This window comes from Panthera uncia, assembly GCF_023721935.1.
Source record: "Panthera uncia isolate 11264 chromosome A3 unlocalized genomic scaffold, Puncia_PCG_1.0 HiC_scaffold_12, whole genome shotgun sequence".
NCBI classification, from domain to species: domain Eukaryota; kingdom Metazoa; phylum Chordata; class Mammalia; order Carnivora; family Felidae; genus Panthera; species Panthera uncia.
Genome location: NW_026057579.1, coordinates 14,952,293 through 14,973,408, shown reverse-complemented (window position 1 = coordinate 14,973,408; position 21,116 = coordinate 14,952,293).

Below are 21,116 nucleotides of genomic sequence, written 5' to 3'. Positions count from 1 at the left end.
AGGGTGGGTGATGGGTATTGAGGAGGGCACCTTTTGGGATGAGCACTGGGTGTTGTATGGAAACCAATTTGACAATAAATTTCATATACTGAAAAAAAATAAAATAAAAAAATAAATAAATAAAAAGAATGAGACCTTGCCATTTGTGAAACCATGAATGGACCTAGATGATACTATGCTAAGTGAAATAAGTCAGAGAAAGATAAGTACCATATGATTTTACTTACATATGGACTTTAAAAACCAAAACAAATAAAAAACAAATAAATAAACAAAATCAGAAACAGAGCAATAAATTCAGAGAATAAGTTGGTGGTTGCCAGAGGGGAGGGGGTTGGAGGATGAACAAAATGGGTGAAGGAGAGTAGGAGATATGGTCTTCCAGTTATGGAATGAAAAAGTCATAGGGATGAAAGATACTGCATAGGGAATGTAATCAACGGTATTGTGGGGCAGAAAAAAAAAAAAAGAATACCCGTCTTATACACAATAACTTCCCTCTTTCCTTTTCCCAGAAGCCTGTGAAAGGCCATGGGACTAATTAGACTGAAACCTGAGCTGAAGGGTCCCTCCCAGCACCATAAGGTCTGAGACAAGTACTGGGCCCTGTCAGACACTGCTAGGGAAAGAATGCACAGCAGAGTCCAACCACTTAAGAAGTATATTTTTCTATCTGATCATGGAGAAATCTCTAATAGAGACCTTTATCCTGACCTTCAAAACTAGGTGATCCTAAGGGATCCATAGGTGGGACACAACACAGGGGTGGGCTATAATACAACTAGATGGTTCCAGATCAAATCGTCCAGATCTGGGCATCCTCAAGAAGTGTGCAGGGGGGGGCCCTGTCATTTGGGCACATGCTGGACACTGCCTGCCGAGAGACATGATGCAGGAAACCCTGAAGTCACTTCATCTACCCTTTGGGTCTGTCTGCATCAGTCAGAACTGCAGGGCCTTCTCTCCCTCGGTTCTCCCTTCACCGTGGCCTTTCTAGCAATGAACTGTTCAGTCCACAAGTTATTTTATAGTCTTGTTAGGAAATTACTGGGTGTAGAAACTACCCAGTGCAGTTAAAATTAGGTAAATTCAGAGTTCTAGGTGTTATAAAACAAAATTGAATCAAGTAAATTTGAAGATTAATTCGCTTCAGTAAAGGATTCATGAATCCGGCAGCATCCCATCTAGCAAACAGAAAGGACCTCTGTCAAGTTGCAGAAAAGAAAGGTTTAAATACAGAGAACAAACTGAGGGTTGATGTGGGGGTGAGGGAGAGGGGGAAAAGGGTGATGGGCATTGAGGAAGGTACTTGTTGGGATGAGCAGTGGGTGTTGTATCTAAGCGATGAATCATGGGAATCTACTCCCGAAGCCAAGAGCACACTGTATACACTGTATGTTAGCTAACTTGACAATAAATTATATTTTAAAAAAGTAAAATAAAGAGGTGGGAGGAGATTGCTGGCAAAGAATGCATTGCTTTAGGCCAGGTGAGCCTCCTAAGGGGAAGAGTAGGGGTCCTTCAGTACATTACTTCCTAGTATTGACAAGGAAACTCCAGTTTGGCTGGTTAAAGATAACATCCCCAGGGGAGGAGGTGAAACTGAAACTGGGTTAGGTATTAAGTCTTTGTTTACTGATGTGATGCCTCAACATTAGTGACTCTGTTGAGGACCTGTGGTTTTCTTTTTCACAAGGGTTATCACCTTACATGGTGTTTTCCTTTTCCAGGTCCCCTTCCAGTCCAAAGCTGTGAATGTTCTCTTAGCCCTCTTAGCCTCTTAGATAGTCAAGCCTCTTCTGCCTGGATCCCTGTGACTCTGAATGAAGCTGAATTGTTGCACCACTTTCCCCTCTGAGAATTAGCAAATCTCTGAGTATGCAGCTTCGGGCTTCAGCTCCCCTGAACTGTCCCTCCTGGTTTCAGCTTCCTCATCCTTGTCTGCCCCAAGATTTCTCTTAAATTCCTTTTGAGGAGCACTTGGCCCTCCTCCCAGAGACCCTCCCTTTCTATTCTTTCTCTTGTCTTTGCCTCCCCTTCAAGCTGGCCAGTTGCACAGTTTCCGGCACAGAAATACAGTTAGCCCAGTGAAAACCAAGTCCCTTAACATAAGTGACTCCATTTGTCCTTGGTCAACAGAGGACAGGAGTTACTCTTCCAGGATTCCAAATGGACCCTGACCAAGAAAGAAACAGGATTTCCTTTTGTGCCAACACTCCACCATATGCTCTAAAATGACCACTCGATGAAAGGGTTCTCCCCTGAGAGAACTGCATAAAGAAGGGAAGAAGTTGAGGACGGTGGGAGAGTAACTATAAGGTTCTTCACATGAAAGGCACTGAGAAATTAGGTCGTGGAATGCCATCCAAGGGTTTTAAGTACAGGCCTCATGTCAAAGACCCAGTTGTCAGATTCAGTACGGTGTCCCCTGCTGCTGCAGCTAAGACAGAAAGTGACGGCAGCACAAAGCAGGGCAACATTTAGTGGAACAGCATAAGAGACACCAAGCACTGGGAAGTCTGACAGGGGAGAGCAGTTATCATGTGAGGTATATATATATATATATATATATATATATATATATATATGTATATGTATATATACATAAAAGTGTTCATGAAAGAGGCAGCACTTGCACTTGGTTTTAGAACAGCAGAATAGGAATTGAGGAGAAAATCAGGGAGGGCATCCCTGGCAGAGGGGACTTCATGAGAGAAGGTGTGGAAAGAAGAAAGCTCAAAACATATTCCCAGAACACTGTGAGGTTGTGGAATGGGGGTGAGGAGGAAGAATGTGCAGGTCCATGGTCCCCACGGTTTCCCCAGGCTGCTGGGCACAAACCGTGACCCCGAGGGAGTTTGCCGGGTCAAAGAACACAGCCTGCTGCCCACTGAGTTGTTTACTTCTCCACATTCTCTGCCTCCACCTGGCAACCTTCCTCTTTTACTTTATAAATGAGAATAAGTTTTCGTAGACAACCATTAAAACAAAAAGCCTGACTTCTATTTCAAGAGAAACTTTTGTTAAAACCTCATCTAAAAGAGCTGACTCATAAATGTCTGCTTCGAGGTGCAGTTGATCCTTGGACAACTCAGGGATTAGGGGCACTGACCCCCGCACAGTCAAAAACCTGCATATAACTTTTGATTCCTCAAATACTTAGCTACTAATAGCATACTGTTGACCGGAAGCCTTGCCAAGAACGTAAACAATTAACACCTGTTTCGTATTTTGTATGTATTACATATTGTGTTCTTACAATAAAGTAAGCTAGAGAAGAGATAATGTTATGAAGAAAATCATAATAAAAAGACATTTACAGTACTGTACAGCGTCTATCCAAAGAAATCCACATAGAAGTGGACCCTTGCAGTTCAAACCTGTGTTGTTCAAGGGTGAAGTACTTTTCCTATTCTCATGTATGGGAAATAGCAAATGAGAGACAGATAATATAAAGGTCTGAGATCTTGGCAGTGAGACACAGGCTTGAGTTCGGCCAGTGGAGCTAACCGAGAAGGGCAGAACATGGTCCAGAGTACAAACTCCATGGGAGGGACTTCCACCAGGAAGAACCCTATGCAGGAGATGTCAGTGGGGCTCACAGGATCCTGGGTTCCTGTCACAGTCAGGCACCTGCACAGCTGGACAAAAAGAGCCCCAGAACGGAACCTAGGAGTCCTGAGACCCACCGCAAACCTACTATAATTCCCCGTGTGACTTTCAGCAAGGCACTTCACACCTCAGGGCTTTTGTTTCCTCCTCCCAAGATGAAGTGCCTTGCTGATCTCAAAAGCGATGTAGCCCTTCTTTGAGAACAGAAAGATTGAGGGCTTTAATGTCCACCAAAGGGTGTTCAAATAAGTCTTAGCAGAGCTAAGATTTGAGCTGTTAACTTAACCTATGTGAACCTGATTTTCCTACTGTGTAAAAGGAAATAATATTACCTACCTGTGGTGGCTCTGACAAATAAATGAGATAATGTGTGTAAAATGTCAGGCATGGTACCTAGAAAATAGCTGGCACTTGTCCTCTTCCCTGACTTTTGAAATGGTCCTTTGAGTTACATGCAACATTCTATATTTCTATCACAGTAAGGTGCCCACAGGTTACAACAAAGTCTGCAATCATACCATGGATGGAAATCACCAGGCACAAATCAAAAGACACATTTTCAGCAGAGGGCCAATGGAAGAGTAGGTCAGCAAGCCGAATCCCCAGATTTAGGATGCACTTTCCTCTGTGCCTCTGTCTCCTAAACAGGACCATTAAAAAAGACTCTAGAGTCATCATCTCAAGATTAGAAAGCAGCATGCATGGAAGAGAGACCTGGGAATCCAAATACTTAACTAGCATCAACACCCTCAACGCCCCTCCTCCTGATGTGTCGTGAAGCCAGCAGCCACAGCAGGCCCAAAGAAGGCAGAAGCAGGAAGTCGTGATTTCAGGAGGAACCACAGGAAGTGTTGTTTTTCTGATTTACCTCTTTGGGATAACCGCCCCCCTCTCCCTGCCCACTGCCTGCCACTAGCACCCCTGTGCTGTCTGGAATTTGTCCAGTTCCCACACCAGTTCTGCTGTCCCTCAGCCAGCTCTGTATATTTGGGCATTGCCAGAGAAGCACCTGCATTACAGAGGGCGTGGCTACTCCTTCCTCCCCATCTAGAGATTTTTGGCTGTGTGTATCTTTGTGAAGCCTGAGTCGGGGAGGAGGCTTAGCGCATTGGTTTTCCCATTTGCAGCAGTTAGGACTGAAGATGGATTTGAAAAGGAGACCGGGATTAACAGCTACAGAAAGCAGTTGGTGCACAAATGTCCTCATTTTTCATTATCAGGGACTTTCAACATCTGTCCGGGCCCTTCAAGCCTCTCCAGCTCACAGTACTGCTCAAGGGCTGACTGAACCAATCATGGCACTTTGGAAATGTCCACATGCCTGTCATACCCATCAAAACACAGACCTCAGCTGACCACTATCACAGAGTAGCACATACCCCAATTAAGCCTGCCCAGTGCCCCCCACCGGGCCCCCCACGAATACAGCATATGGTCGTCTTGTGGTCTCCCACAAGGTTCACAGCACAGCCTCGTACCTAACCAGCAGCCACCCCTCCCCACTCCTGTAGTGACCCCTCTGCTCCTGGGCCCCTCTTTCCCTCCCTCCACCAACCCCATTCTCATTCTACCTTAGCCTCTGATTCTACTTTTTCTCCTACTCAGGAGAATAGCCAAGGAGCCCTGTCTTCATGCTGCAAGGCCAATGATGCCCCTGAACCAACCTGGCCGGTAACTGTGTCCATTTTCTCCCAGATATTGTCCAGTTCCCCAGGGACCAGGGATCAACTCTGTTTCTGTCTTTAGGGATACAAGTCTTGGGCTCATCCCTGAGAGGGAGGGTGCTATTTGTCATACACCCCACCTCAGCCATCTTCCACCTGCCCAGACACTTCCATACTGCCTGGTATGCTCTGATCCTCTGCCTCTCTACCTGGACACTGGTGCACCAGGGTCTGCTCCAGCACCCCCAGAGATGGAGCCAGACCTGCCTGGGCTTCTTGCCACTCCTGCTGCTGGTTCCTCCTCCAGCACCAGCCTCTAGGCTCCAGGTCTCTGACAAAGGGCTGAGGGATGACTTTGAGTCCCAGATACACAGGGAAATGTAATAAAGCCCCTAGGATATCACATCTCCACCTAAGTCATGAAGATGTGTGTACCCCACACTGAAGCATCTCAGCAACCTAAATTCCAGAAGGGACATCTTGATCCTATTTATGTTGTTCCCATGGGCCTCTGTGCTACCAAAGAGGGAGTGTGTTAGTTAATTAATTAGCTAATTAATTAAGGTTTGCCAAGAAGCAGACAGCAAGATGGGATTCAAAATGGAAGAGTGATATGTAGGGAGCATGAGAAGGCGAGAATGCAGGTCTGGCACTTATGGAAGGAGAGAGACAAGAGACGAAGGCTGGCTTGCAAGAGTTTCAGATTTCCAAGAAGTTCCAAAAAAGATTCAGCCAAGTCAGTGGGGAATCCTTGTACCAGAGTCACTGGTAGCAGACAGCTACATCTCCCCTGAATGGCCCAGCCTCAGGAAGCCCACCATCAACCGGTCACTGATGAGAAGGAGCCTGTAGGAAACATGAGCTGCAGTAGTGGTGGCAAGCTGAAGGGGCAGTCGTTGGGGCCTTCTCTCAGTTATGCTCCAGACCACGGATGTGAGCATGCCATTTTCATGGCAGCCATCTGGGCCTCCATGGAGCATCTGGAAGTGGGAGGTCAAACCCACCTATCCACATCTCAATTTAAAAGAGAAAGCAGAGGTTTCAGAAGGAAATCAGGGGCTACAGACCAGGATCCAGCTCCAGAAGAAGGCTGAAGGATTTCAAGATCCTCTGTTTCCCCACTTCTAGAATTTGGGTTCTCTCCTGCCTGTTTGCTTGGAGTGATTAAAAGAGAAAAAGCTAAAATAAAAGGGAACTTGGTGGTTACTTTTGAAGAAGTTGAAGAAACCCATCCTGTTTCATAGTCAGTTTTCAGTGCAGGAACATCAAGGACTAGAGGAGGTGACGCTGTGTAAGAGAAGAAAGCAGACTGGACTCTCAGGTCCACAGGAAGGAAGACCAGGGGCCTCTGAGCAGGCAGCCATGATCCAAAAAGTAGCCCTGGGGCCAAAAATGGCCTTGAAGTTTCCTGGGAGGCAGTGGGCACAACAGGGAGATAGAGATCAAGTAAGGGCACATAAGTTACATCAGCCTTGACCCAGTCTGTCAACTGGAACCAGTGGCCCCAATCACTTGTCCCAAGGCTTACATGGCCTCACCTCTGGCAACCAACGACAGCTCACAAAGGTCAATGCAAATACTGTAGAACTCTGAAGTTCAGAAGCAAATTCTTCCTCCCACTCATTCCTTCTGATCTCCCTGAAGCTATCCCCACACAGAAGCAGGAATTTCCTAATTAAGATTACCAAACTGATAATCATCACCAAGTTCATGGAGGACTTGCCTCTCTCTGGTTTTTCAATGACTATGTTTTCTAAGATCTGATAAGATACAAAAGTGTAGATGTATGTGTATAATGTGTATGCATATAAAACACATACTCAAGAGCCCACTCTCCAATCTAAGAACTGAAACATTAAATGCTGACACATCTTCTGCTGTATTATAAAGCAATTTTTAAATTGTTCTTATTAAATATCAAGCACATATAATAGAGTAACTATAAAGAAAAATGGTACAACTAACATTTCTGTGCCTGTCATCCACTGTCAGAAAAAGAGCATTATTAGTATCTTTGAGGTCTCTCATGTGCCTCTCCCTAATTCTGTTCATGACTATATGCTACCATTCGAGAGGTAGTTCTCAGAACATGTCACAGGTGACAGCATTCAGGATTTAGAAGATTTAGAACATTCTTATTACCTTATATTTCATAGCATAAAATCTAAAGTTGGACATATTTATTAAATTCAGTCCTCCTTGTTTTCCAATGAAAAGAAGTTACTACTTTGGGCAAAGAGGAGAGAGTGGAAGAGAGAGGTAAAACAACTTTCCTTGAGTCAATATTTTGTGGAAGTCAGGGACCACCTGTTATTTTTCAGACTCTAGGACACTAGACTCTCCATACACATTTGCTCCTCTTCCTCAGGAGCTTATTATCTCTGTATCATCTCTTGCTTCCACTCCCCAAACTTTTCATTTCTTCAGATTCTTTCACATCTGCATTTAAACGTCCTCAAATCTCCCCCAACTTTAAGCAAAACAAAATAAACTCCCTGAGGTATCTTGAGTTCATGTCCTTCTGGTTCTCTCCTTCCCTTCCCTACCAACACTCTTGTGAGTTGTCTAAACTCAACTACTTCTATCCTTACCTCCCACTCATTCTACAGCCCATAGTAATCTGGCTTCTGTTCCCCTCCTTACCCTCATCCCAACCCTGAAAAAGCATTTTCAGCAAGGTCACAAACAACCTCCTTCTTGCTAAGCCCAGAAGACATTTGTGAGTCCTTACTTCTCCTCTCAACAGCATCTGCACTGTTAATTAACCACCCCATCCCAGAGCCCTTTCTTCCCTTAGCGTCAAATCACTGCCCTGCCAACTGTCTCTCCAACTCTTTGCTACTGCTTTTCAGTGTCTTCTATGGGATTCACTGTCTCTGTTGATCTCTTAGAGGTTGATGTTCTTAGAGACACTCTTCTCCCTGGATTCTCTTCTCATTTTATCTATTCTCACTAGTTAGCTCATCAATGTCCTGCTCTATTAGTGGATGTTCGGCTTTTTCTGTAAGGAACTGAACTTGACTTTGCAACAGCTGAGTTTCCGGGAACAACTAGGGCACCTGCAGAATCCAGAGTCGAGTTGCCAGCACTGCTGGTGCAAATGTGTTGCAAAATGTTCTGAAATGGTGGTTTCAGAATTTAATTGAGTTACACCCATTCTGTGGGATTGTTATTAATAATAGAAGATTAAGAAGATCTAATATTCATTGGGTAATTATTACATAACAGGCATCATGCTAAGTGCTTTGCATGTATCATTATCTCATTTAACTTCCTCAACAACCATATGGGGCAGGTGTTTTTATTCCCAAAAGAGGAAATGGAAGCTTAGAGAATCAGAGGAATGCACATGAGATGCCATTCAGAGGAGCTGAGATTGTATCTAGGAGTCTGACCACAGAGCCTGCACTCTTTCCACCACACTATTGACTCAGTTTCTATTTCAGTTTTGAGTTCTTATTTCTCTTTACCAGTGTTATCCACTAAAATGTTAGTTGTTCAAGAGCAAAGCTATTTATTTGTTTTGTTTACTTATCACCCTATGCTGGGCTCAGAACAGAGACATTCAAAAATGAATGTTCAACTTCATTCAACCTCTCTATCAAAAATACTCACATTTTTTGTCTGCCTTTCTGATGGGTTAACTTTTTTTCACTGATTTTTAGAAGTTGTTTGGTTTTTTGTTGCATTTCACATTTCTTCCCTTTTATTTGTGTTATATGCATGGAAATAAATTCTTCCAGTTTGTTATGTCTCTTCATTTTATGATTTTTTATGTATACAGATTCATAAAATTAATATAGTAGTATTTCAGTCCTTTATTGTTATTAAGGATTTTGTATCTTTTGTTTTTTTGAGAGAGACAGCATGCACTCGAGTGAGGAAGGGGCAGAGGGGGAGAGAATCTTAAGCAGGCTCGGTGCCCAGCACAGAGCCCATTGAGGGACTCGATCTCACGACCATAATATCTCAGCTGAAATCAAGAGTCAGACACTTAACCATTTGAGCCACCCAGGCATCCCTTCCATCTAAATTTTAGAATTAACTTGCTAAGTTCTATGAAAAGTCCCATTGAAATTTTCATAATCTAATTTGATGTGTTTTTTCTATAATTTTGGGGAAAACTTCAAACATACAGAAAAAATAGTGCAATGATCACCTGTATAATCACAAGCTAGATTCACTAATTTTTAATATATCCCAAATTTGCTTTATACATGTATGAATATATTTGTAAAGATTATTTTCATTTCTACACATTTGAAAATAATAAGCATTATGGCACTTCACTCTTAAGTATTTCAGTGTTAATTTACTAAGAGTATCCTCCTCCAAAACTAGAATGCAATTATCAAACCTAAGAAAATTAGCAATTCCCTATATTCATCTCATATTTAGCCCATATTTAAATTTCCCCAATTATCCAAAAGTGTCTTTAAAAAGTAGTAATTCTTTGTACCCAGATCCAATCAAGGCACATACATCACCATATCATATTTGATTATTATGGCTCTTAAGTTTCTTGTATTCTAGAATAGTCCCCTTGCCATTTTTTTCATAACATTGACTTTTTAAGCTATCAAGTTTGTCTGATAATTTCTAAATAGTGTTATTTAATTTTTTCCTCTATATCCTATATTCCCTGTAAGTGGGAAATTGGTCTTAAAAGTGTGGTTAAGTTCATATTAAATACTTTGGGCACACATACATTATAGTTATCACTGGGTTCTTTATACTGCATCACATCATGAGTCACACCATAATGGATTGTCCCACCATTATTTTCTTCAAAATTTTTTTTAATGTGTACTCATTTTTGAGAGACAGAGTGTGAGCAGAGGAGAGGCAGACACAGAATCAGAAGCAGGCTCCAGGCTCTGAGCTGTCAGCACAGAGCCCAATGTAGGACTTGAACTCATGAACGGTGAGATCAGACCTGAGCCTAAGTTGGACGCTTAACTGACCAAGCTACCCAGGTGCCCCTGCCCCACCATTATTGATACTTGGTTTGTTTCCTGGTAAAAGAGAGACTGACAGAACTCTCCATTGTAAAAGTGCATTTCCCTTTGCAATTAGCAAACAAACTGTGGCATACCTTGGCATTGTGTAAATACCCTTCCCCAAACAACTTTCACCTAATGGCACTATATCTATTGAGAATCTTTGAGTAAATCACTTATCCCACTGGGATGCAAAAACTATTTCAATCAAATAAAATGTGATTAACAAGCTTGCTGAGTTTTTGTTTGTTTGTTTGAGAAATGAACTGAATCTAAGAATCAACTCAAGGAAAAGTGACATGTTTGCAACATGGAATCTCCTTATGCATAAATATGGCATATGTCTCCATTTATTTTAATCCTTTAAAAAATATTTTCACTATATTTTATCATTTTAATTGTAGCACCATCTATAATAGAAAACTTGAAAATAAACGATTGACCAAATATTAAAACAAAAAAATTGCTCCTAGTGATTCTATCACTTAGGAAATTATGTACAAGGGTTTTTGGAGCTTTATGCCTAAATTCTGGAATGGGGGGACACAGACCAACATATATATTTTCTGTTATTTCATCAAGGCTAAAATTTGAAATTTAACAATATCAAATGTTGGTAAAGTTGTGTGCAAATGGGGTTTCATAGATGTCTAGTGAGAGATTAAATTTGTTCTACTATCTTTGAAGATGTTTATCATTATTTATTCAAATTGAAGATATGCCCAACCTATGACTGAGCAATTATACTCTTGATTATATACCCTACAGAAGTACTTACACATGTGAGACATGTGCTTCTTAGCCATGTTTTATGTAATATCCAACAATGAGACTTAAACCAAATGTCCATCAACAATTGTATATACTATGTTATACTATAGAGCAGCAACTTTACTCACCTTATTCTCAGGTTCTTCCAATATTCTATTTCTTGACCCAAATTTCTATTTTTTAAAGAGTTTTTAAAAACTAATATGGGTGCTTTAGGGCCCCTCCTGCAGGGGACCAATGACAACAAAGCGAGCTAAGCCTGCCCCTCCCACCCCTGTGCAGCTTATGGATCCACCCCGTCTAATTTGCCCTTGGCCAGATCCCATTGAAGCAGCACCACAAGCATGGCAGTGTGCATGTAGACTGGACAGGGGCCACACCACTCCACAGTGAGTCCTGCCCCTGGAAGAGGGGAAGATAAGGTACACACCAGTCTGACTGTGGCCCAGTGGTGGGCTGGGGGCAGACACTGGTCTGACTATGGCCGCACCCAACAATACAAGTTACTCCGGACAGCACAGCAGAAGTGCCCTGCAGTTTGGAGCTACCTCAGACACTACCCAAAATGACAAAACTGAGGAATTCTCCTCAATAGAAACTCCAGGAAGTAGTGACAGGTAAAGAATTGATCCAAACCAATTGAAGCAATATAACAGAACAAGAATTTAGAATAATAGTCATAAAGTTAATCTCTGGGCTTGAAAAAAGCATAGAGGACAGCAGAGAATCTACTGCTACAGAGATCAAGAAATTAAGAAATAGGCATGAGGAACTAAAAAAAATGCTATAAATGAGGTGCAAATTAAAATGGAGGCGGCCATAGCACAGATTTAAGAGGCAGAGGAGAGAATAAGTGAATTAGAAGATAAAATGATGGAAAAAGAGGAAGCTGAAAAAGAGATTAAAAAAATCCAGGAGTATGAGGGGAGAATTAGAGAACTAAGTGATGCAATAAAACCCAACAATATCCATATCATAGGAATTCCAGAAGAAGAAGAGAGAAAGAAAGGGGCTGAAGATGTACTTGAACAAATCATAGCTGACAACTTCCATGATCTGGAGAAGAAAAAAGGCACTGAAATCCAAGAGGCACAGAAAACTCCCTTCAGACATAATTTGAATCGATCTTCTGCATGACATATCATAGTGAAACTGACAAAATACAAGGATAAAGAGAAAATTCTGAAAGCAGCTAGGGATAAACAGGCTCTAACTTACAAAGGTAGACCTATAAGAGAAGTGGCAGACCTATCTACTGAAACTTGGCAGGCCAGAAAGGAATGGCAGGAAATTTCCAATGTGATGAACATAAAAAATATGCAGCCGAGAATCCTTTATCTGGCAAGTCTGTCATTCAGAATTGAAGGAGAGATAAAGGTTTTCCCAAACAAACAAAAACTGAAGGAATTCGTCACCACTAAGCCATCCCTTTATAAGAGATCCTAAGGGGGACTCTGTGAGTGAAATGTTGCAAGGACCACAAACTACCAGAGACACCACTATAAGCATGAAACCTACACACATCACAGTGACTCTAAACCCATATCTTTCAATAATAACACTGAATACAAAATGGACTAAATGCTCCAACCAAAAGACACAGGGTATCAGGATGGATAAAAAAACAAGACCTATCTATTTGCTGTCTACACGAGACTCATTTTAGACCTGAGGACACCTTCAGATTGAAAGTGAGGGGATGGAGAACTAGCTATCATGCTCCTAGAAGTCAAAAGAAAGCTGGAGTAGCCATACTTGTATCAGACAAACTAGACTTTAAATTAAAGGCTGTAACAAGAGATGAAGAAGGGCATTATATAATAATTACAGGGTCTATCCATCAGGAAGAGCTAACAATTATAAATGTCTATGCACCAAATATGAAAGCCCCCAAATATATAAAATAATTAATCACAAACATAAGCAACCTTATTGATAAGAATGTGATAATTGCAGGGGATTTTAATACACCACTTACAACAATGGATAGATCATCTAGACAGAATCAACAAAGAAACAAGGTCCCTGAATGATACATTGGATCAGATGGACTTTACAGATATATTTAGAACTCTGCATCCCAAAGCAACAGAATATACTTTCTTCTCGAGTGCACATGGGACATTCTCCAAGATAGATCACATACTGGGTCACAAAACAGACCTTCATAAGTATACAAGAATTGAGATCATACCATGCATACTTTCAGACCACAATGCTATGAAGCTTGAAATCAACCACAGGAAAAAGTATGGAAAACCTCCAAAAGCATGGAGCTTAAAGAACACCCTACTAAAGAATGAGTGTGTCAACCAGGCAATTAGAGAAGAAATTAAAAAATATATGGAAACAAACGAAAATGAAAATACAACAATCCAAATGCTTTGGGATGCAGCCAAGGCAGTCCTGAGAGGAAAATGCATTGCATTCCAGGCCTATCTCAAGAAACAAGAAAAATCCCAAATACAAAATCTAACAGCACACCTAATCGAAATAGAAGCAGAACAGCAAAGACACCCCAAACTCAGCAGAAGAAGATAAATAATAAAGATCAGAGCAGAAATAAACAATATAGAATCTAAAAAAACTGTAGAGCAGATCAATGAAACCAAGAGTTGGTTTTTGAAAAAATAAACAAAACTGATAAACCTGTAGCCAGGCTTCTCAAAAAGAAAAGGGAGATGACCCAAATAGATAAAATCACAAATGAAAATGGAATTATTACAACCAGTCCCTCAGAAATACAAGCAATTATCAGGGAATACTATGAAAAACTATATGCTAACAAACTAGACAACCTGGAAGAAATGGACAAATTCCTAAACACCCACACACTTCCAAAACTCAAACAGGAAGAAATAGAAAACTTGACCAGACCCATAAGTAGTGAAGAAATTGAATCAGTTATCAAAAATGTACCAACAAATAAGAGTCCAGGACCAGATGGCTTCCCAGAGGAATTCCACCAGACATTTAAAGCAGAGATAATACCTATCCTTCTCAAGCTGTTCCAAAAAAATCGAAAGGGAAGGAAAACTTCCAGGCTCATTCTATGAAGCCAGCATGACTTTGATTCCCAAACCAGACAGAGACCCAGCAAAAAAAGAGAACTACGAGCCAATATCCCTGATGAATATGGATGCAAAATTTTCAACGAGATACTAGCAAATCAAATTCAACAGCATATAAAAAGAATTATTCACCATGATCAAATGGGATTCATTCCTGGGCTGCAGGACTGGTTCGCTATTCACAAATCAATCAATGTGATACATCACACTAATAAAAGAAAAGAAAAGAATCATATGATCCTGTCAATCGATGCAGAAAAAGCATTTGACAAAATTCAGCATCTTTCTTAATAAAAACCCTCAAGAAAGTTGGGATAGAAGGAACATACTTAAACATCATAAAGCCATTTATGAAAAGTCCACAACTAATATCATAAACAATGAGGAAAAACTGAGAGCTTTCCTCCTCAGATCAGGAACACGACAGGGATGTCCACTCTCACCACTGTTATTTTACATAGTGTTGGAAGTTCTAGCATCAGCAATCAGACAACAAAAGGAAATCAAAGGCACCAAAATTGGCAAAGATGAAGTCAAGCTTTCACTTTTTGCAGATGACATGATATTATACATGGAAAACCTGACAGATTCTACCAAAAGTCTGCTAGAACTGATACATGAATTCAGCAAAGTTGCAAAGGATACAAAATTAATGTACAGAAATCAGTTGCATTCTTATACACTAATAATGAAGCAACAGAAAGACAAATAAAGAAACTGATCCCATTCACAATTGCACCAAGAAGCATAAAATACCTAGGAATAGATGTACAAGATCTGTATGCCAAAAACTATAGAAAGCTGATGAAGGAAATTGAAGAAGATACAAAGAAATGGAAAAACATTCCATGCTCATGGATTGGAAGAATAAATATTGTTAAAATGTCAATACTACCCAACGTAATCTACACATTCAATGCAATCCCAATCAAAATTGCACCAGCATTCTTCTCAAAGCTACAACAAGCAATCCTAAAATTTGTATGGAACCACAAAAGACCGTGAATAGCCAAAGTCATTTTGAAGAAGACGACCAAACCAGGAGGCATCACAATCCCAGACTTTAGCCTCTACTACAAAGCTGTAATCATCAAGACAGCATGGTATTGGCACAAAAACAGACACATAGACTAATGGAATAGAATAGAGACCCTAGAATTGGACCCACAAAACTTTGGCCAACTAATCTTTGAAAAGCAGGAAAGAATATCCAGTGGAAAAAAGACGGTCTCTTTAACAAATGGTGCTGGGAGAACTGGACAGCAACATGCAGAAGGTTGAAACTAGACCACTTTCTCACACCATTCACAAAAATAAACTCAAAATGGATAAAGGACCTGAATGTGAGACAGGAAACCATCAAAACCCTAGAGGAGAAAGCAGGGAAAACCTCTCTGAGCTCAGCCGCAGCAATGTCTTACTTGACATATCCCCAAAGGCAAGGGAATTAAAAGCAAAAATGAACTACTGGGACCTTATGAAGATAAAAAGCTTCTGCACAGCAAAGGAAACAACCAACAAAACTAAAAGGCAACCAACGGAATGGGAAAAGATATTTGCAAATGACATATAGGACAAAGAGCTAGTATCCAAAATCTATAAAGAGCTCACCAAACTCCACACCCAAGAAACAAATAACCCAGTGAAGAAATGGGCAGGAAACATGAATAGACACTTCTCTAGAGAAGACATCCAGATGGCCAACAGGCACATGAAAAGATGCTCAAAGTCACTCCTCATCAGAGAAATGCAAATCAAAACCACACTCAGATATCACCTCACGCCAGTCAGAGTGGCCAAAATGAACAAATCAGGAGACTACAGATGCTGGAGAGGATGTGGAGAAACGGGAAACCTCTTGCACTGTTGTTTGGAATGCAAACTGGTGCAGTCACTCTGGAAAACAGTGTGGAGGTTCCTCAAAAAATTAAAAATAGACCTACCCTATGACCCAGCAACAGCACTGCTAGGAATTTACCCAAGGGATACAGGAGTGCTGATGCATAGGGGCACTTGTACCCCAATGTTTACAGCTACACTTTCAACAATAGCCAAATTATGGAAAGAGCCTAAATGTCCATCAACTGATGAATGGATAAAGAAATTGTGGTTTATATATACTATGGAATACTACCTGTCAATGAGAAAGAATGAAATATGTCCTTTTGTAGCAATGTGAATGGAACTGGAGAGTATTATGAAAAGTGAAATAAGTCATACAGAGAAAGATGGATACCATATGTTTCCACTCTTATGTGCATCCTGAGAAACTTAACAGAAGACCATTGGGGAGGGAAAGGGGAAAAAAAAGTTACAGAGAGGGAAGGAGGCAAACCATAAGAGACTCTTAAAAACTGAGAATAAACTGAGGTTTGATGGGGGGTGGGAGGGAGGGGGAAAAATAATAAAAAAATAAATTAAAAACTAACATGATTAGTTAAAATCTAGAATCACATTCACTTTTGATGATAGAGACAGGGACATGGACAAGCGGGGAAAAAGACAGGGGAAACTTCAGTGTATTAGTAATGTTCTAGGTCTTAAACTGAATGATGGGTTCATGGCTGTTCACTTTGTTATTGTGTTTTGTAACTTACACACAAGTTACAAAGACTTTTCAACGTATCAAACATTTTATATAAAAGTAAACATCATTGGGGGCGCCTGGGTGGCTCAGGCGGTTAAGCTTCCAACTTCGGCTCAGGTCATGATCTCACGGTCCATGAGTTTGAGCCCTGAGTTGGGCTCTGTGCTGACAGCTCAGAGCCTGGAGCCTCTTTCGGATTCTGTGTCTCCCTCTCTCTCTGCCCCTCCCCTGTTCATGCTCTGCCTCTCTCTGTCTCAAAAATAAATAAACGTTAAAAAAAATTTTTTTAATAAAAATAAAAAAAATAAACACCATTATAGATTGTTTTATTTTATTTTAGATTATTTTAAGTGTTTAAAAAGAAACTTATAAAGATTCAGCTTATCTTATGTGGTTTCATTTGCATTCAGATCTTATCTCTTCTTTCTCTGTAGAAGTTGGGCAAGTTATATTTTTATTATGCTCACAGACTGCTGGTTATGTTTGGTACATTCAACAAAGCAGAACTTATTGTGTACTACCAGAGAGTCTGGCTCATTTCAAATAGAATAAGAAGCAGACATTTCCAAAGCTCTTTAAGACATCAAACATTTGCAAAAGTTCATTGTCACTGTTAACCACTCTTTCATAATTTCTGTCCCAGACTAAACCAGACCATCAGGAAAAAATACAAAACTCGTATTTCCTCAGTCCCTCTGAGAATTGATCTTGTGAAGTTACAATTAACCCATGGCCTTTCCTTTATTGAGAATTAACACAGGATTCCCCCACTAGAGCAAGAAAAAACGCACGTCCCCAAAACTAATTGTTCAACTAGTGGTAGTATATCCTAATACTACTGCTCCCACTCACATACCCCCTTCACACGATGTGTAGTCCCTGATCCTGAGAAAAACACGTTTCCTACTTTATCATGGCCACTTATTGATGTTAGAAAGTCTCTCCAAATAATATAGTTATAATGTATAAATTTCTTAGAGAGAGATTATGTAGCCTACCTGTTTTGTATCCCCCACAGCAAACAATATATAAACAGCGATCGGTTGCTTGATTTTGTGCCATTGTCAGAGACGCTAAAGGTAAGGGGCAAAGAAAGTATTAGGGAAAGTTGTCCAAGACAGGAAAAAGTGAGAAAACTCAGGTAAAGTTAGAGAGAATGGGACTCCACAGGACTAAACACATGGCAATGTGAAAGAAAGAAACCAACTTCAAGGCATTAAAAAAAAAAGAATATTAATGACAAAGAAGTTATCCTAGACACTTCCAGAGAAAGAGGAAAAAGAAAATAAGACAGATCATCAAAAGGGAACAAAAATTCAAATGATATTAGGTCATCACATCAGAAACACTAAATTCCAACAGACAACAAAGCAGTGGATATAAAGCTCTGAGGGAAAATGATTTCTATTATTGAATTCTAAAACCAAGCAAATATGAAGTGAGCAACTCTACTTAATGGAAGAAGATATAAAAAGGTTAATATGTAACTGATAAAGAAGCTTTCAAAAAAGAGTGATATAAATATTTGAAATGGGAAATGAAATATAAATTCTCAATTATTGTAACAGAAAACTCGTGGAAAATGTCTATCTTTAACAACTAATAAATAGAGATTGAATCATTTAGAGATACAGAAGTATCCACCAGAAGAAATAGCTAAAAGAATCGGTGGCCTTCTGGGGGCCTGTGGATGAGAAAAATTTAGGCATGGAGACTGTCATTTGTAACCATATGTACATATTACTCTAATGACATTTGAATTTTTTCTTGTGAGAATTCTATTCTCACAAGAAAAAAATGCAATTAAATTAAAGCAATAATAAAATACTATTTTGGGGGGTGTCTGGGTGGCTCAGTCAGTTAAGCGTACGGCTTCGGCTCAGGTCATAACCTCATGGTTCTTCAGTTGGAGCCCACAGGTCGGGCCCTTTGCTGAGAGCTCAGAGTCTGAAGCCAGATTCAAATTGTGTGTCTCCCTGTCTCTCTGTCCCTCCCCCACTCACATCTGTCTCTCTCTCTCTTTCTCTCTCTCAAAAAATAATAAATATTTTTAATATGTAAATAAATAAAATACTATTTCTTACTTATCAAATTGGCAAAGTCTTCTTGAAATAATACTCGATACTGGCAAAGATGTGAAAGGAGAGGACATTTTTCATAGATAGCCAGGAGGATACAAGCTTACTAAGGGGGCAGATGATAAAATCTGTCAAAAACTATCTAAAATATACAAAAGCTTGAGCACCAGTTCCCCTTCTAATAATCGATTTTGTTAAAAATCAAAAATGTATTTTTAGAAGGATATTCACTAAAGGTCTGTACTTAGTAATAAAATACTAGAAGCAACAATACAGCCTGTCCAAATAAATAATGATGCATTCATATGATGAAATACTATATAGCCATTAAAAATTAAGTTAACAGGGGAGGGAGCCAAGATGGCAGAACAGCATGGAACTTTTTATGTGTCTCCCGTCCATGATATATAACCAGACCAACACTAAACCATCCTGCACACCTAGAAAACTGATCTGAGGATTAACACAACAATCTGCACAATCTGAACCACAGATTTCAGCAGGTACATGGTACATAGAGCTGAACTTGGGGAGAGAGAAGCCATGGAGGGCACAGAGCTGCTTTTGCAGGCAGAGAGAGGATGGAGGCAGGGGCAGGGCAACGGGGAGAATACGGGAAAAGCATCCGTCCCCAAAAGTAGCTGGAGAAAAAGTAGAAAATTGGAAACAGCTGCAGGGACTGAACTAAAAATGGAGAAAGGAGAGGGTTTAAATTACATTAAGACTGTAAACAGGGGGAGCTCAGAGTCTGCAACTATGCAGCTCCATAACTGGCAGTGCTCTGGTGGAAAGGGCGAATCCCTAGGAGCAGAGTGGGGTCCGGGAGGTTCTCAGGCTACATAGGGAAAAGCGGTTCCACTGCTGGAAGGACATTTGGTAGAGACTGCTGAAGCCACCTGGACCCAGCAGACCCCAGAGAACCACCATATTCGCTGGTGCTGGAACAGGTCATTAAGGGTAAAGCCTGGTGCCAGATGTGTGTTGTGATTTTCCATAATCCCTGAAACGCTGCTGCTACACTAAGTCGCAAACTTTTTCTGGGGTGGGCTGGCACCCAGTCACAGTCTCTGGACATCGGCAGCAGCATGGTCCCACGAACTTTCCTGAGTGCAGCTGTCATTTAGCCACTGCTTGGTGAGACCCTCCTGTAGAGGGGCAGAACAAGTCAAAGCTGCAGTCCCTCAGAAGTAAGGGGCTGGGAAAAATAGCCGCATCTGAGACAAAACAGAGGAGAGAGGTACTACCTGGGGCTTGGTCACAGACAGTGTAAAAACAGGGAGTGGACGAAAGCTGAAGACAAAGGATGGGTGCATAATTGCTGATCGGGGAGAACAGAGTTCTGATACTAGAGACTGGGGAGCTGGGTGACGCCATTTTCACCACTCCCGCGCATGTGCATACATACCTCTGAGCACCACAACAATCCACTCCAGTAGGCTAGCAGCGCCACCTAGTGGAGAACGGAACCGTTACACTAAGCCCCACCCATCTGGGCCAACCTCGCTCTTCAAGAACACAAGTGTCACCACCGCCGGCTTAGTTTATGGAGTATAAAGCGTTTCATAGTCTGACTTCTAGGGGAAAAAGAAGTAATTTCATTCGTATTTCAGTCTGTTAGCAGTTCCACCTATTCAGTTTTCTTTCTTTTTTTTCTCTTTTTCATTTCTTTTTCTTGAATACAGACAGAGAAAAAATTCATTTTTATTTTCAATTTTTATTAAAAATATTTTTCTTTACTATTTTTTTACTAGATGTTCTACTTTTGTGTAAATTTTTTCAAATTCTATTTTACTTCCATCATTTTATTTTAGTCTACTGTAGTGTATTTACTTTTTCAAATTTTCAAATGATATCCTTTTTTTTTTTGCTGTTTTCTCTTTCTTTTCTTTTTCTGAATACAGAAAGAGAAAATTTTCATTTTTATTTTTAATTTTTATTAAAAATATTTTTCTTTAATTTTTTTCTACTATATTCATTACTTTTGTGTAAATTTTTTCAAATTCTATTTTACTTTCATCATTTCATTTTAGTCTACTTCAGTGTATTCAATTTTCCAAATTTTCAAACAATATCCTTTGTTTTTCTTTTTTCTTTTCTTTTTTTCTTCCTTTTTTCTCTAATCTATCAAGCCACTTTCAACACCCAGACCAAAACACACCTAGTATCTAGCATCATTTATTCTATTTTGTGTGTGTGTGTCTGTTTTTAATTTTTTAATTTTAATATTTTTTTAATTTTCATTTTTTCTACCTCATTACTTCATTTTCTCCCTTCAAAATGATGAAACTAATGAATTCACCCCAGAAGAAAGAGCACAAAGAAACGACAGCCAG